General features: G+C 38.6%; 1 protein-coding gene across 8 annotated transcripts in view; it reads left to right on the top strand.

Annotated features, from left to right (window-relative positions):
* The window catches only part of mrtfba (myocardin related transcription factor Ba), a 230,841-nt gene that overhangs the window by 16,027 nt on the left and 195,733 nt on the right, over positions 1 to 19,081 (top strand). Inside the window, exon 2 of one of the 8 annotated variants that reach the window (XM_072560112.1) lies at positions 18,124 to 18,203. The exons of the other annotated variants lie outside the window; for them this stretch is intronic. The gene's annotated coding sequence lies outside the window, so the exon portion shown is untranslated. The remainder of the gene's footprint in view (positions 1 to 18,123; positions 18,204 to 19,081) is intronic. 8 annotated transcript variants of the gene reach the window in all.

Here is a 19,081-nt window from a genome sequence, read left to right as displayed (position 1 = left end):
AATGAGATCTAGCAAGAAAGCTAAATTATGGCAAAAGATGAGTCATGATCTTATTAAAGATCAAAGCAGACTTAATAGTTTTGAATAGCCTACCTTTACTCTTTTTAATCATCTCGTATCCCTGAATGTGCTAGGAGAATGTTTGCAGATATTTTTCTGGAAAGACCGTGTGACCACTTTATTTATTGAGGAGCAGCAACTCTGTCCAGCATCGCTGGCAGAAGATTGCAATTTGCTCTGTGTGTACGTTTGAAAACACTGGTCAGTGCCTTCTGAGTGGGAATCATAGAATGCCTACGGTGTGAAAGCAGACCATATGGCCTACCAAATCCACACCAACCCTCTGAAGCGCATCCAACCCTGCCGCTTCTCCCCTCCCCTCCCAATAACCCTGTGTGTGGGTAACCCACCTAGCCTGCACATCCCTAGGCACTATGGGCAATTTAGCATGGCCAGTCCACCATACCTGCATGTCTTTGGACTGCGGGAATAAACTGAAGGAAACACATGGAGACTTTGCAAACTTCACACGACAGTTATCAAAGGGTGGAGTTGAACTCAGGTCCATGGTGCTGTGAGGCAGCAGTGCTAACCACTGAGCATTTTTAAAGTCAGTTTTTTTTTCCAACTTGAAGAAACTTAAAATTTAAAAATAAATTTATCATGTGCCTAGGTACAGTAGAGGCAAATCGTACAATACAAACTTTATAGTGTTAACGAACAGCGAGGATTAAAGAATTACTGCTGCAAAGAAGTTGTACAAAAACAAGATCAACGTTACCTTTGAAATTTGAGAGATTCATTCAGAAGTTTAATAACAGGGGAGAAGCTGTTCTTGAACCTGTTGGTATGTGTATTTAAGCTCTTCCATCTTCAGGCTGACTGAAGAGTTTAGAGATTATAACCGGGGTAGGAGGGGTTTTTGGCTGCCTTTGAGGCAGTGTGGAGTGTAGATAAAGCCAGTGACGATGGAAGGTTGGCTTGTGTGATGGACTGAGCTATGTTAATGTGGACATTTTTACTGGCAGTTCTACAGAAAAAAAGTGAACTGCGGATACATCAGTTGACATCTCTCATGCAGATTATCGTTTGCATGTTCTCTAATAGAAAGTGGGCATCACTGACTAGGCCAGTTTAGAATAGACTTTTGCCTATTTGAAGGGCTTTTGCCCGAAACGTCGATCTTCCTACTCGGATGCTACCTGACCTGCTGTGCTTTTCCAGCACCACTCTAGTCTTGGCCCCAGTTTAGAATAGAACAGATTTGTGCCATTCTGCCCACTTAAGCCCATGCAGAGCAATCTCTGACATGATTCCGAGATGTGCTGACCTCCATCATGAGTCTACAGTGTGGTACAATAGCCCTTGAACTAAGTGGCTTGCAGTGGGTAGTTTAGGAGTTATCCACATTATTGGATATCTGGTGTCACATGTTAACCCAATCAGGTAAGGATAACAGATTTCGTTGATTAAACTTTAGTGAACTAGATGAAGTTTTATGACAATCGCAGTTTCATGATCATCGTTACTTAGACTAGCTTTCATTTCCAGGATTTATTGGTTTTAATTTAAATTCCATCTGCCTCGATGGGATTTGAACCTGCATCCCCAGACTATTAGTTTTGGCTTCTGTATTAAGTCCAGTGATATTACCACCACAGCATCTCCCCATGAATTATATTTTGCCACTTACAATAGACCTTCAAGATAAATGAGGAAATGTTAAATATTAAAATATTTTCTTGCACAATTACATTAAAAGATTTAAAGAGCTTTCTTCTGAAGTATAGGACTTGTTATGCATTTAGATTGGATGGAACCATATAAAAATCTGTAACGTGTCGGAGGAAAGTAATATTAAGGATATTTAGGGTGTCAGTAATTTTGAGGACCCAAAATGGAGTTAGGTTAAGCATTGGTTCAATGGCTTTCAGTTTCAGTAATCAGTGAAGGTGGAGGAAGTGGAAGGCCTTGCTGGACTGCATATTTAGAGCTAGAGGAGGGTGTGGGTGAAAAATAGAAAAATGTCAATATTCGAGACCCAGCAACAGTAAGCATATTTTAAAAATAGAACACGATGAGAATAGCTGGTTACAAATGAGACTGGGATCCTTGTTCAACAAGGTTTTCATTGTGTTCTGTCCAGGATTACAAAAAAGTTGCTGCTAGAGGTTATCCAGATGTGGTAATTGTATTTAAATCTTAGATTTGAAATTTATTGACAGTCAAGACTTACTGAGGGGGAAAAGTATTTGGCACATTGGAAGAAGCAGTTTCTTGGATATTGTCCTCAGAAAGAAATGTAAAAGTTCAGTAGAAGATCAAAATACTGAAGCCAAGAATTACAGTTGGTAAAGATAGTGCGGAAACATACTTTAAAAGAAAAAATAGCTTTTGATTGAAGTTTCTTCCAAAATAAACTGTCTTTTAAAGAATTAAAATAATTTAGATTTTATTGTTGCTTGTATTGTAAAGCATGAAGGTTCACAATGTAATGATTCAACCAGTTATAAGAAGAGCAGCCACGGTTGTGTGAGCAAGGTTGTCAGTCAGTAGCAATTTCAGAAGTGTAGATAGTGCCAGCTGCCTTCCAGGGATGAGCATACAACCAAGTACAAAGACGCAGGGTACAAGCAGGAGTGAGAAATACATTCTGATGTCTCAGAAATTCACCAGCAGTTCTTCGAGGCAGGCCTGTTGATTTTTAAAGGCATGGGAACCTTAAGTATCAGGACTTACCAAACTGGGTGTCAGGTTCCGAGGTGGGTCTACAAACTGAAATTTTGGAGTTGCAGGCTCGGGTGCCATAATGTTTATCCATAACTCTGCTTGACCCACTTCAGCGAGGTCTTCTGCTTTCCTAGGTTTTCCCACCCCATGCCATTTCTGGTTCATTGAATGATCATGCCAATTTTCAAAATAGGGTTACATGAGGGGGGAAAAGCCATGTGTTTTTTTAAAATAAAAGTTGTCATTATGGAAAAGCTTTCCAAAAATGGCAGTGGCGGGCTGCAGCCATAAAGGTCCGCTCACACTTTCTTCAAAGATGCTGCATGTCCTCATGAGTATTTCCAGCATTTAAGAAATATATAATTCCCATTTCAAGTAAAGATTGTTTTGCTCTTGGATTTCCATCACATTTCACATCTTTAAGACAGATGCGCTAGTGGTCATCTTCCGAAATTCTGTAGTCTCTGGAGCAGTTCCTATGAATTGAGCAGTAGCTAATATAACTCATGAGTTAGGAAGGGAGGCAAAGAGAAATCAATGAATTATAGACCGGTTAACTTGACATTGGTAGTGGGAAGCATACTAGAATCCATTTTAAAAGATATAATAGCAGAGCATTTGGAAGGTAGTAACAAGATCAAACAGTTAGCATGTTTGAGAAATCTGCTGAAATTGTTAGTTTGAGGATGTAACTAGTATGGTGGATAAAGGGGAGATACTAGATATGGTTTACTAGGATTTGTTTGAAGCTTTTGATAAGGTCCTACATCAGATTAGCATGCAAATAGGGTTGGAGGTTATATACCGAAATAGATTGAGAACTATTTGGCAGATAGGAAACAAGGCAGGTAGAGACTAGTGGTGTACAGGAGGGATCACTGCTTAGACCCAAGCTGTTCACAATATATTGATGTAGATGTGGTAATGGTCTTATCTCCAAGTTTGCAGGTGAGACAAAGCAGGGTGGGAGGGTCTGAGTGAGAAGGATGTAGAGAAGCTTCGATATGATTTGTTCAAGTTAAGTCAGTGTGCAAATACATGGCAAGTACAGTATAATATGGATAAAATAAGATTATCTTTGGTTGAAAAAGTAGGCGGTTTATTATCTGAATGGTGATTGTGAAAAGGGGTGTAGCAATGAGACCTGAGTATCCTCATACTCCGGCTGCTGAAAGTAAGTATGCAGGTGCAGCTGGTTGTGAAGAAGGCAAACAATATATTGGCCTTCAAAACAAGAGGATTAGAATACAGGAGCAGGATTGACTCGTTGCAACTATATCACATAAAGCTCACACCTGAAGTAATTTGATTGCTGCTCTCCTTATCAGAGCAAGTGTGTTCTGGTTATTGAGGGAATGCAAAGAAGGTTTATCAGACTGATTCCTAGGATGGTGGATACTAGATCAGTTAGAACTATATTCACTGGATTCTGGATTAGTGGTGCTGGAAGAGCACAGCAGTTCAGGCAGCATCCAAATAGCGCATATTCACTGTAGTTTAGAAGAATGAGGGGTGTGAATCTCTGACAGCCCTGTAAAATTCTAACAGGATTAAACCGAGCAGATGCAGGAAGGATGTTCTTATTGACTGAGAAGTCCAGAACCAGGGGTCATAGTCTAAGGATAAGAGGTAGACAGATGTGGAGGAAATTTCTTCAGGGGTGAGCCTGTGGAGTTCTGTGCCATCAGGCCAAAATGTTGAAGACTTCAAAGAAAGATTTAGATATAGTTCTTGAAACTAAAGGGATAAAAGAATATAGGAGAAAGTGGGAAAAGAATCTTGAGTTGGATGATCAGCCATGATCATATTGAATGGTGGAGCAGGCTTGAAGAGCCAAATGGCCTACTTTTGCTGCTATATTCAATGTTTCTGTGTTGAATGTTGACAAATCTGCATAAATGGCTGGCGTTTAATTTGTCACTGCAAGTATCCAAACGTCTCTGAAAAACAAGTTACAATTCCAATCTTAAATTTGCTGCTCATTTTGTCTTACATTAGTTCATACAATAATTTATGACTGCCTCCTTAAAATTAATATCATTTTACATACTTCAGAAATAGTGTAGGAAATAGGAGCAGGTGGCTAGCTGTCACATATATGAAGTTTATAATATTATCTAGAATTTTACAGTACATATTGTTTTGAGAATCTCTTAATCTCTATTTGTCCTTAAAGAGAATTATGATTTGGTCTGAATACTGACCAACAACAAAATTCGCTGACTTGTTTAAAGGGTACCCAAGCTGTGTGGCTACTAAGGATACTCACCACTACGGATACTAACAACTCACCAGGACAAAGGACCCGATACCCAGCATGAGCAAAACCAACGTAGTATACAAAATCCCATGCCAGGACTGCACAAAACACTACATAGGACAAACAGGAAGACAGCTAACAATCTGCATCCATGAACACCAACACGCCATGAAACGACACGACCAGCTATCCTTGGTAGCCACACACGCAGATGACAAGCAACATGAGTTTGACTGGGACAACACTACTATTATAGGACAAGCCAAACAGAGAATAGCCATTAAATTCCTAGAGGCATGGCACTCATCCACTGATTCAATCAACAAGCACATCGACCTGGACCCAATATACCGACCACTGCAGCTGGAACTGACGACCGGAAGCGGCAGAATCAAACCACTATAAATGCCAGAGGAAAGATCATAGAAGCGCTACACAGGAGGCTCCCAAGCACTGAGGATGTCACCCAGACAGGGGACAAAACGTTTGCAACACAAATTCCCAGCTCGGCGAACAGAACCACAACAATGAGCACCTGAGCTACAAATCTTCGCACAAACTGAGTTATAGGTCAGTATGGGGTTATAAACCCATACAGTTATTCCAAAGTCCAGTACTATCATGGTTGATCTTCTGCCTCAACTATACCTACATATGGTGTCCTTTATACTCTGATTTTATTTTGTATCCAAAAATTTATTATTATCTAACTTTAATGGACTCATTGACTGCATTCTTGGGTAGAAAATTCCAAATACAGTCAACCCTTTTGGATTTAATAAATTATTTTTAATCTCCAGTCCTAAATGGCTGAACACTTATGACACTAACCCACGTTCTAGACCCCATTGTCTGAGAAAATATTCTCCCAACAACTATCCTGCCATGTTCCTTTATACCTTTTTACATTTTAATGTCACGTTTCATTCGTTACAATTCTAGCAGATATAGATCTCGGAAATTCAATTTCTCCTTCACGGCATCAACTAGTCTATTGAACTTTTACACTCTGTTTGTTTAAGCGTATTTGTTGGAATTATATCTGTATAACTTGCCACCTGAATACCAGGACTTTGATTAAAAACAGTGGTGATGCTTCCTGCTCAGGCACAATTTCTGGGTGATAAACCTGCCTCTTGTACAAAAGTTAAATACTGCAGATGCTGGAAATTTGAAATAAAAACAGAAGATTCTGGAAATACTCAGAAGGTCAGACTGCAGGTGTTAACACTCCAGGTCAATAACTTATCATAAATAAGCAAAGATAGAATGTAATAGGTTTTGAGCCAGTGGAAAGTAGGTAGGCAGAGGAGGATTAAAAGGGAAGGTCTGTGATTAGTAGGCAGGAGAAATTAAATGTCAACAGATTCCATGGTACCAAAAAAAACAAAATTAATATTAAATGGACTAAAAGAACAGATGTGTTCATACACTTGAATACTTGCGTAATAGCTATCTGGATGCAATACACGGGGGTAAAGGAAGAAAATGAGACCGACCAAAGCAGGAAAAATAATGCATCAAGGTGGAGGCACAGGTTTGTAAAGTTTTGAACTTGGTGTTGAGTGCAGAAGGCTGTGGAGCACTGATGGAAAGACAAGGTGCTGTTCCTCAAGCTTGCATAGAGCTTCAGATACTGAAGCAAACTGGACAGAAAGGTCACCGTGGGGCAAGATGGAGAACTCAAATGAGAAGGAACAGGAAGCTGAGGGTTATGCTTGTGTACTGTTCTGCAAAGTGGTTATCCAGTGTGTTCTCTGTAATGTAGAGATCACATTGTGAGCAGCTGACACAGTAGACTAAAAGTGAAAGAAATACAAGTAAACAGCTGTTTCACTTGGAAATTAATTCAATATTGTTTATATCAAAATTAGTCAATTTTATAAATGCAAGTTTGATACTTCCAGGATAGGATCTTTAAAAATGATTTCAAATGACATCTCTCCCAATGAATAATAACACAAATTTTATAGTTCTATTGGCTTATCAGCTTTCATGCTTAAAATACAGACACCAGGCAGGTTATGAACATCACTCGGCACTTGTTTCTTGTACTGATACTGTTATGTTGCCATTTCCTTGTTGCCTTGACAACAAAAATTAGTCATCACTTAGATCCACTTTCCTTTGCACTTCTCTCTTTCTGTAATCTGTTCACGATTATTTATGGGTACAAGTACCTCATGAAGTGAAGCTGAAACGCTAAATCTGAAAAATACATATATCAAAACATTTACTCTAAATCAAACAGTATTTCAGTATTATAATTGAATCAAGTTTTATTTTCTCCCTAACCCGAACCATTCACACACTGTGGCCAATTTGATATGAATTCCATCTGTTAATGTTTATTAATTGCTTCAAACCTTGGTTGTTGATGTTTGGTTTGCATATGTGCTATCAAGATCCTACTGCAACACTTTGGATTTCTATGGTAACATGCCCTGCAGCAAATAGAATGTGATTTAAAACAGAGGGGAAATATTTTGTAAATTCACCTGCATCTTTTTCCATTGCCTCACCATATATTGTCAATGTGACTGAAAGATTATGCATGTGACCTGTTTGTCCAAGCAAAATGCTCTTGAATCAATATTTGACAGCCTAGATTTTCCGTGCCCCTTCTATTGGTTGGTGTAGGACAATCGTGCTTAAAGGAAGTTTAAAGATGAAAAACGTAATATTAATCTATACCACCTTGACTGAATACCCAAATTATACAATAGTAGGCAAAAATTATGGTTGTGTATTATATAATAATTGGATAAAAGATTGACCAGAAGTAGATATTTGTAATTGTCTTGGTTGTATTTTATATTTGGTCTTACAAGTTTTTTTAAAAAGTTAATGGTCCATGGAAATATTTTCAATCTTGTAGCTTTTCTTCCTCTCCCTAATTTTGCTTTTAAGTTGGGGGTCTTCAGAGTTTGTTCTTATTCTTCTACTGAAATATCCTCTTTGTCCTATTTGAGTTTCTTCATTACAACTCTTTATTTGGCCTTTCGTTTATTGCTTTTTGACCTATTTCAAATTTGTCTTGTCTTTTTATTTCTGCAGGCTGTCTTTATTAGATCTTTTCAGCACTAACCAATTACCTTAGGACTGTTCATGTCTGCTTCCGAGACTCAATTTGGTCCTGAACTCACTTTTACTTCCTCACTTTTTTTTTGTTTTACATCTGACATCCATGGAAATTCTGGTTCATTTTTTTGTAGTGAATCAAAAAATTAATATTGACACTAGTTTAGTTTAATCTTTCTTGCACAGGAAAGGAAATATGATTCTGTAAAATGAGAGTAATTGATTACCTTGGTATCCTGAAAATATGCATTTCTTGCATTCACAAGGCAAGAGGGTTAATTTTATGCAAATAGGAGTCAAATTGAAAATAGACGATTATTCTGTTAAAGTCTGGAGGAGAAACAGGAAAACTGAATAAAATTTATTTGCATGCCTGACTCTCAATTCTAAGTTTGTATGAAAACAAGATATAGAAAACAAAAAAAATCCTCCTTTTTTCTTTCTCTTGTAAGCAATTCAAACTTGTATTTATGTGGCACCTGCCATGCCCTCAGAATGTCTGAAAGAAATTTACAGGTGGATTAATTTAAAAGTATGGTCACTAATCCTATGTAGACATTGTGACCAATCTGTGCATGGGAATCCCAGCACTAAATGAAGGGTCTAGTTTTTGAAACTGGGTTGTCAGAGTTTCTGTCTCAAAATTCTGAGGGATCTTTTATGTTGTCCTGAGCAGACAATGTTTTTTTTAATGGCTGATGACATGGAGGGGGTAAAGGTCACAATAGCACACATTCTCTAATTGCACCAAAGTGACAACTCCGATTGCATACTGTAGCCCAGAACAGATTAAAGTGCCAAGACACACTGATTCAGAAGCAAGAATGCTACCAACTGAGCCCAACTGACATCTAAAAGAGGGGAAATAATCTGCTGATGTTCTTGATATGATTGATATTGAGGTCACAGATATTCTGTTAGAATAGTGCAGGAAAAACGAGCACTGAGTGCATACTTTAGAACTTTGAGCATGTTGATCAAGTAAAATTAAAGAACACCTTTTAAGATGAAACTACTTAAGGCTATTTTAAAATAAGGAGTCGAAGTTCTGAACCAGTCCTAGAACTTTTTTTTTCTAAAGGCTTCTATTCGAGTAGGGAGGAATAAGAGGTAGATACTTTGAAGGTTAACAGCATAAAGGAACAGCATCTTGTACACCTTCGCTTCCTACCTAGCAGATGAATTTTCTGAGGAAAAAGGACTGAAAAAGAAAGTTAATTAAGGAAAGTTGCTAGTTTAGTTTATCATCTCCCTTGATATTTCATTTTTTAAAAAACTTGTTCATATTTTTGAATGCAATTTTGTTTCTTGTAGTTTAATGTCAGTGTACTGTACATTGTGTTTGGCAATATTTATTTCAATTTTTGTGATAGTATTGTGGAAATTTCTAAAGAATGCTTCACATACCTGTGTGCAAAATGTGTAGTTGTCAGATGGGAAGGCTTGTTTTTCTGAATTAGTTCCACATGGTTGTTTATTTCTGGTTCGATATAGTTAAAGGCTTATTTAATTATGGCTTGATCTTTTTAGAAATGCATTCTTGTTAAAAGTCTAGCCTGTATACAAGATTTAAGTAAAGATTAATACTTAATAGTACATTAAAGACACACAATATGATCAGTACTAGCCTCTATGTGACTTATTGAACATTGTACTCCAAGTGTCGGCAAATGTTGGTTTCATGTAATTATCTAGCAAATTTTGCATAAGTTACCTCATCTTTTGCCTTATTACTAACTTCTCAAACTTTAAAAGCTCTTCACGTTTTCTGTTTTTTCCTCACTGTGACTTGTTTCTCTTGTTTACAGTGCCTGGGGTTAATCCTATCCACTTTGATGCAAAGTGGTCTTTGATGGGGAAAGTAAAGGAGGAGGAATAGCGGTATTAAGGAGTATATTACAGTGCTGGAGAAGATTTTCTGGATCTACTTGGTTAGAGTTGGAAACAGTCATATTGTCTAAACACCACTGAGCATCTAGGAAGGAGGACTTACTACCTTCAGGGCCTCATTCCACCATGATAGGCATCTCTTGCAGACAATATTTCCTTTGTTTTATAAATTACTATTTATTTCAAAAATCGGAAATCACATTCCTGTACCCATGCCTGTACTATATTTTGATTTAGACAGCATATTATCAGTCATTTGATCTATAAATAAGCTTGATTAACCTTTAATTATTTACATGTACGTGGTAGGAAGGCTGTTGATTTTCGCATCTGCCCACCCTCTATTGTGGGAACTAAGCTCCAATGGATCATAAAGTGGTGGGCTAGCCACACTCTCTTTATATGACATGCCCCTCTGCCCAAAATAAACATTATGGGGGCACACCGTATTCAGCTGTGGATTAATTAAAGAAAGCCACCCTAGATTTAAAGTCGTCATGTTTATTTAACTTAGTATGTTTTGGCATTGCTGTTGAAGAATGAGCCTTGAGTTGATTTAGTGGGGTATTTGTACAGTGCATCAAAATTGTTAATTGTCTATAAGAAACTAACATTTCATTTCACTTTACAATATATTATCCATGAGTAAATTACATCCGGTTCTTGAAGTTTGGGGTACAGTAGAGAGGAAACATTGTGGACATGAATTTGATGGCTTTTGTATTGAATTACATGCTGACTCACTGCATCTGTTTACAGGGAGAACATTTCTTCTTGTGGGGAAGGGCAAGAGGTCATTGATATAACATAGCTATTGATAAAACCAATAGATGATTCAGAAAAAGTGTCTATATCCAAAAACTATTTCAACACAATAGCTTAGGCATGGCTGGATGAATAGTCTCCTCTGTGCTTTAATAGCTTTAAGAATCTAGAGCCATCTCCAAATTTGCTGAAACCCTGGGAATTCCTTCCCAATAATCTTGGACCCAAGGACCTGGAGGTTCTGCAGACTCTCTGGAACCTAGAATGCTCCTGCTGTCCCAGCGCTGCCAAACTCTGTGCTCCATTTCCAATGTCCTCAGATTGCAGAACATCTGCTGATGGTGATAATACTACATATCATAACATTTTTCAAATCTGACTATACATGAGCAATCACATAGATATCTTGTGTCAATGCCTATATATACCTGAATTTAAATATTTAAACGTGTACATGCTTCATTAAAATTTTACATAAACCAGTTTTAATTTTCTTAAATGTCAGGTGATCATAAAACTAAACTGAAAATTGCAGATGTCCTATTTTGGAGGCAACTTGCCAATATCCTTTCTAATGATTTAACAGTCTTGATGTCATGAAGCTTTTCCTTTCTAATGTTTTAGTTGTTTTGTAAACTATGTTGTATAATTTCAAAATATGTGCTTTTGTGAAGGTAACATTGTGAAAAGATTATTATAGCTGTTCTGTTAAACAATAGGGAGACATGTCTAGTCAAGTTCCTGATGAGAAAGTATTGATGAGCTCAAGTGGCCTCTGAGAAAAATGATGTAACTCATTTAAAAAAAAAATTGACCTTTTGAATGAGATGGCCTAACTGCAAATTAGAACATTGTCCATTTATATCTGAGGTGCTGATAATTTTTTTCTAAGGCCTATGGAAACTTGCTCATTCCGGCCGAGAGCCCATTCTGTTTTGATATTCGCAGAATAATAATGTGCGTACAGCCAGACTCTCGGACATTTATAACATAGAAGGATGACTGGCCCATCATTTCCATCACTGTCAACAAAGACTAGGCTTAATCCTACTTCCGGTACTTAACCCATAGCCCAATGATACAAGAGTAATCAACTACCATTTTAGGCAGTGAATTCCAGACTCTTTCAACAGCTGTCCTCTTTGATTTATGATGAAGTAGAAGTCTATGTTCACCCTATACCCTGCTACTGACCCCTTCTGCAGGGGATAGGGTGAACATGCCATCCTAACTCCTCTATCTACGCACACAATCTTTTACACCCCTCTCAGGGCCGTTCTTAACATTTGCTGCTACAGCGTGAAACTGCCTTGCAATTCCTGTAATGTGCAGTCCTCACTTTCTCCACATGCTGGAGATCAGTCAAAAAGTGTAGCACTGGAAAAGCACAGGCTGGTCAGGTAGCATCCAAGGAGTAGGGGAGTTGATGTTTCGGGAATGATGAAGAGCTTATGCTCAAGTCGACTCCTGCTCAGGTGCTGCCTGACCAGCTGTGCTTTTCCAGCGCCACACTTTTTAATTCCTGTAATATGTGTAGTTCAGCTAGTGTTGTCAGTCATGTCAGAATGATGCCATTTAGGAATGTTAAACTCATGCTTTATGTAAAATGTCTAGCTGCTGAACAATTGCTTGGACCACAGTCAGATTATAATAGAACATTAACGTGTCCAGTACATCTGCCCTTAAGTCACTAACTGTTGAAAACTCAAATATCAACATTTGATTGCAACTATAACAGCTTCAATCAGAGAGTTTGAAAGAACCACCAGTAGCACAAAATTTAACTGGTCTGTGCTACTCTGCTTAGTAGTATTATTTTCAGACTCATTATGCAATACACAAATCTCACCTGAATAAATTTAGAACTCCCAGAAAATGCTGTCCCCAATAAACCAAGTTGTTTACACTCCACCCGTTTAAATCCTGTAGAACTAGATCCAAATGTTGTTGAGACGTAGTGCAATGGGAATTTACTACCAGCATTGTTGCTACATACTATTCTGTTTGTAACAAAAATCCTTGCTCAATCTGCTGTCTTATTTTTGTTTGAATCCTGAATCAGTGGTGACTGATTACAGGTATTACATCATGTTGTGTGGCTGAATGTTTATGTATTACCTTATGTCAAGGCCAGGAACAATTTGAGGCAGAGAATTGGTTGTAATTATTCACATCTATTTTCTCAGTGTGATTGAGAAACTGTATGACATCAAATAGTATTGGTGGCATGATTGCCAGGGTGAAGGATATAGTTGCAGCTATATTTCTTCAAGTTGGAGAATTTATTCTTGGGAAGCAGTTTTGCATAAACTATTATGCACTGTCTGGAATATCTATAGATTTATCAACACTAGAGGGAAGAACCTATGACAGCTGAACAATTGCTATAACTTGTGTAACCTAGATCAGTGCAGATAATGTAGCATGCCACCCTTTGAAGAGCAGGTCAGTCATGACCGTGTGCTTCAGCCAAAGCTTCCCAAACTAGTGTTTGGGACCTCAGATGGGTTTGTGAGCTGACATGTTGGGGTCTGATTGTAGGTTTGCTTGCTGAACTGGAAGGTTCGTTTTCAGATGTTTTGTCATCATACTAGGTAACATCATCATTGAGTCTCCAGTGAAGCTTTGGTGGTACAACCTGCTTTTTATTTGTGTTTGGGGTCTTTTGCTCTGAGGCAGCAATGGGTTCTGGATGTAGGATTGCTTGCTGAGCTGGAAGGTTAATTTCCAGACGTCACCCTACTAGGTAACATCTTCAGTGGGCCTCCGGGCGAAGCACTGTTGATAATTCCTGCTTTCTATTTATGTGTTTGGCTTTCTTTGGGTTGGTGATGTCATTTTTTGTGGGGGATGGTAAATCGGGTCTAATTCGATGTGTTTGTTGATAGAGTTCCAGTTGGAATGCTGTGCTTCTAGGAATTCTCGTGAGTGTCTCAGTTTGGCTTGTCCTAGGATGGATGTGGTGTCCTTCCTCATCTGTATGTGAGGATACTAGCGAGAGAGGGTCATGTCGTTTTGTGGCTAGTTGGTGTTCATGTATCTTGGTGGCTAGTTTTCTGTCTGTTTGTCCAATGTAGTGTTTGTTACAGTTCTTGGTATTTTGTAAATGATATTAGCTTTACTTGTTGTCTGTATAGGGTCTTTCAAGTTCATTAGCTGCTGTTTTAGTGTGTTGGTGGGTTTGTGGGCTACCATGATGCCAAGGGGTCTGAGTAGTCTGGCAGTCAGTTCCAAGATATCTTTGATGTGGGGAGAGTGGTTAGGGTTTCTGGATGTGTTTTGTCTACTTGTTTGGGTTTGTTGCTGAGAAATCAACCTGAGCTACAAATATTCTCAAAACTCGCAGCAATCAGTTCCAGGGAACTCTGGCCAAGTTATTACTGCTGTTCCCCCAATCCATTGGGTCTCACCGAGCGGTCACAACAATTTTCAAGTTACAGAACAGGTGTCTCAGCAAGAAAACGTTTTTTGTGAAGTGATGGCTTAGGCTGTAAATTTAATTGCATTTTATGATTTGATCCACTTCCTAGCCTTAAGAGCGTCCCCGTAGGTCCTCTGTACATGTCTGTTTTTAAGGATTGTGATGGATTCAATTACTTAATCAGAATTGTCTATTTATAGCAGGAATTTCCCCAATTTAGGTGTGCCCTTCATAACTGTAACTTCAAATTGAGGCAAGGCTCTTTTGGGGAAGTGGTAGTGTCCCCACCTCTGGACCAGAATTTAAACGTTAGTGTAAGTCTCACCTGTTCTAGAGGCATTTCATAACATCCTGAAATAGGTTGATTTTTAAAAAATGAATTTGAGGCCCAGAGTCTCACTCATAGTGATAATGTTCCTAACACTGGACCAGGAGACCGGATTTCAAGTCCCACCTGCTCCTGAGATGCTTAGTTAGATCACTGAGCAGACTTAGACAATCTGTTTCTCTACTCCTTTGGGCACTTACACTGCAGTGATGATGTGCCTGTCACTGGACCAGGAGTCCTGGTTCAAGTCCCACATGTTCCAAGGGTATGCCATATCATGTCATAGGTTGATTAAAAACATTTAAAATTGAGGCCTTACAGCAAGCAATGGTGGTATAGTGTGAGCATAGCTACCTACAAGCAGTTGAGCCAGGTTCAATTCATGACTCTTGCGCTTTTGTGAATAATAGCAAATCTTCTAATTTAAATTCCATTCTTACAGCTGAATTTAAGTGGATGGTCATGTTTTAAGGGGCTTTTGTCATACAACGGTAGTATCTCTACCTCCTGAGGCAGGAGACCTGGATTCAAGTCCCACCTGCTCCAAAGGTGTAACATCCCTGAACAGAATCAATAAAAATGCTTAAAATTGCAATCACTTGATTCGGGATGTGATGCCAGAATGCAATGTAATCGGACCCCAGACCAGGTTCTGCCAATCATCTGAGAGTTAGCTCCCCTTCTCAATTAGAAGCATTCTTTTCCCTGGCACATAACAACCCACACTCTAATGAGTGCAAAAGTGGGACTGAATTTGACTTCTAAATTTAAATGTGTGTGGGCAGAAGATCCACTAAATGGTTTGTTAAACGCCCATCTGTTTTGACTTTCTAATTATAGGGGTATGGGAAATTACATGGGTTCAAACAATTCCATTATTGCCAATATTGTAACTTGTTAACAAGTGATGGTGTCACGAAGGACAAGAAGTTCCTGTTGTCCATACTTCCTGTAACAGACAGGAAATCTTGTCACAATTGTGACAATTTCTTAGTTGATGGATGCTATTAGTCATTCTAGCATTAGAAAAAAATTAAAACCTTAAACCTCTTACTTGACAGAGTTCTTCCTTTCCTTGTGTCAGACTTATTGACAGTGTGAGTTTTCTGTTCTGTACAATAGCACCAATGAATCAATAAATGTTTTTGTTTCTGTTAATATAGAGACACTGCTAATAGAGGATACTTGAGCAAGTGGTCATAGTTAGGTTTTATTTCCGGTTCGAAGTTTGTTTGGTGGGGCCGCTTTATTTAAGATCAACGTGGGATTTGAGTATGTGGAGAAGTGATTCAAGCTCTCACAGTACTATCTTTCATCTGCTTGCAGTGATTCTCTATGGTGGGAATCATAGGGACGTAGCAGGAAAAACCGGTTATTCACCCCAAGGCTGATCTGCCATTCAACACTATTAGCGAGTTTTGAGAAGATTTGTAGCTCAGGTTGAGGTTTTGGATATTCCTGCTTTCTATTCATATATTTGGGTTTTTTGGGTTGATGTTATTTGCTGTGGTGAAGTCACTTCCTGTTCTTTTTCTCAGGGAGTGGTAGATGGTGTCTAACTCGATGTGTCTGTTGATAGAGTTCCGGTTGGAATGGCATCCTTCTAGGAATTCTCGTGAGGGTCTTTGCTTGGCTTGCCCTGGGATGGCTGTGTTGACCCAGTCGAAGTGGTGTCCTTCCTCATCTGTTTGTGAGGATACTAGTGAGAGAGGGTCATGTCGTTTTGTGGTTAGTTGATGTCCATGTATCCTAGTGGCTAGTTTTTTTGCCTGTTTGTCCAATGTAGTGTTTGTTACAGTCCTTGCACGGTATTTTGTAAATGACATTAGCTTTGCTTGTTGTCTGTATAGGGTCTTTCAAGTTCATTAGCTGCTGTTTTAGTGTGTTGGTGGGTTTGTGGGCTACCATGATGCCAAGAGGTCTGAGTAGTCTGGCAGTCATTTCTGAGATGACTCTGAAATGACTGCCAGACTACTCAGACCCCTTGGCATCATGGTATATCACAAATCCATCAACACCCTAAAACAGCAGCTAATGAACTTGAAAGACCCTATACAGACAACAAGCAAAGCTAATGTCATTTACAAAAATACCGTGCAAGGACTGTAACAAACACTACATTGGACAAATAGGCAGAAAACTAGCCACTAGGATACATGGACATCAATTAGCCACAAAACGACATGACCCTCTCTCACTAGTATCCTCACATACGGATGAGGAAGGATACCACTTTGACTGGGACCACACATCCATCCTAGGACAAGCCAAGCAAAGACCCGCACGAGAATTCCTAGAAGCATTCCAACCGGAACTCTATCAACAAACACATCAAGTTAGACCCCATCTACCACCCCCTGAGAAAATGAACAGGAAGTGACTTCACCGCAGGTAATAAGATCACCACAGGAAATGACATTACCAACCCAAACACAAATAGAAAGCAGGAATTTTCAGCATTACTTCGCCTGAGGCCCACTGAAGATGTTAACTAGTAGGGTGATGAAACGTCTGGAAATGAACCTTCCAGCTCAACGAGCAAGCCTACATCCTGTTTGATTTGAACACTTTAGTACCTTTTACCCACCTCATCCCCTTAACCCTATACACTGCTGGTAATCAGAAATCTAGCAATCTGTACCTTAAACATGCTCAAAGACTGAGCTTTCACAGACTGAGGTAGGGAAGTGCAAAAGTTCACATATCCCTGAGTGAAAATATTGCTTCTTATCTCAAGCCTAAGTGTCATCCACCTTAATTTTAAATTGGTTCTAGACTGCCCAACTCGAGGAAAAATCCTAACTGCATTTATCTTGTCTATTCCTTTATGTATTTTTAGGTTTCAATTAAATCCTCTCTCTTCTGTGATTCTAGAGCATACAGGCCAAGCTTGCCCAATCTATTTTCATAGGAAGGTTCTACTATCCTGGGAAGAAGTCTGGCAAGCATTCATTGCACTTCCTCTATGGAAATAGTCTCTTATCTCAAAGATATTAAATCAATAACAATTTTTAATGTCCATGGCTGAAAGAAAACCAAGATAAAGGAAATAAAAACAGAAAATGATGCAAATACTCCAGTTCAGGCAGCCTACGTGGAGAGAGAAACTTGGTGTCCCAGATAAGTCAATGTTTCTCAAACCACTGGTGGGACTAGGTTTGACTAGGTGGAACCCCAAAAACTGACTTGATTGTTGATGAAATGCAATCACTTGCTTCTTGATGACTCAAACATTATCTCCTCATTTGGTTTATAATTTAACAATAAAACTTATTCTTAGCATACTTGTGATTTTTAATGTCCCCAAATTCTTCCATTAAATGGTTAGTATAATACCAAAATGGATTTAACTGTAAAAATACTCTTTGGAAAAGTGATATTGTGTTACTATGGTGGAGGCAGAGTTTTTGTGTCAAAGTTGAGAACCACATGCCATTTTCCTTTCTCTCCATTCTAAGTTAAAAATGTTAACAACATTTATATCATGCCTTCAATGTATAAGAATGTCTCATGGTCAGTCACAATTGTAATTTAAGTAGGTTCTGAGCCAAAGCACGTTGGAAAAATGAATTCTGCCTGGGCTAAATTGTTAAGAATATTAATGGCAGATTTTTTTGACTATACTAATAATGGTACCTTCCCTGCTAGGTCTCCTGCAGACATACATTAAATGCAAGTTGACCTTCCCTGACCTGCTGGATTTAGTGTTCTAGTGTGGAGCATCACTGGTAAGACTTTTGATTGGCCATATAGATGAATTGGAAATCTGTCAGAGGTTGCAGTAAACTGTAATAATTTTGCCAGGTAAAACGAGTCTCCATGATCATGAGGTTTTGTAGGTTTCCTGAAGGAACGTCAAACATGTGCAATTAGACTGTCATAATATGCATGTTGAGAAGTGTTTGTGTGAGAAGTGAGAGAATATAAGGTCTCTTTGGTTTGAAATCTCCCAATTCAGAGCAATTCACTGCTAAGAATTAGTGAAACTTGATTGTAAACTTTTGAAATCAGACTTCACCCTTTCCTATTGCATTGACCTGACCTTGATGTTCCAGTTCATTAATCATTGTGTAGGTTCTGGGCTTTATGCCTGAATTTAATTGTTGCCTTAAGGAAAGCAAATCAAATTTTGAGATCCTCAATTAAACCAATATGTCTTTTTTCAAAAAAACAGGTTTAGAACCTAAGTTTTACAGTCAAATACAGGTAACCATGGAACCAAACACGCAGGTTGTCTGTAGTTCACTGATTAGTCATTATTGTAGACGCTGGAAATCTGAAAGTTTTAAAAAAAACAAACTGCTGGAAGCATTCGGCAGGCCAGGCCATCTGTGGAGAAAATATGCAAGTTAGCATTTCAAGCATAAGGACTTCTTATTTGAATAGGAAAGCATTACAAGTGAATAGTATTTAAAAAGGATAAAAGCAAATTACTGCGGATGCTGGAATCTGATACCAAAAGAGAAAATGCTGGAAGCTTTGACAAAGGGTCAGTTAGACTCGAAACTTCAGCTCTTTTCTCTCCTTACAGATGCTGCCAGAGCTGCTGAGATTTTCCAGCATTTTCTCTTTTGGTTTCAGTATTTAAAAAGGATACTGAGTAGGG

Source organism: Chiloscyllium punctatum, chromosome 40, assembly GCF_047496795.1.
Source record: "Chiloscyllium punctatum isolate Juve2018m chromosome 40, sChiPun1.3, whole genome shotgun sequence".
Classification (NCBI taxonomy): Eukaryota; Metazoa; Chordata; class Chondrichthyes; order Orectolobiformes; family Hemiscylliidae; genus Chiloscyllium; species Chiloscyllium punctatum.
The sequence above is the reverse complement of the archived record's forward strand: the minus strand, read 5'-3'. Positions and strand labels throughout refer to the sequence as shown.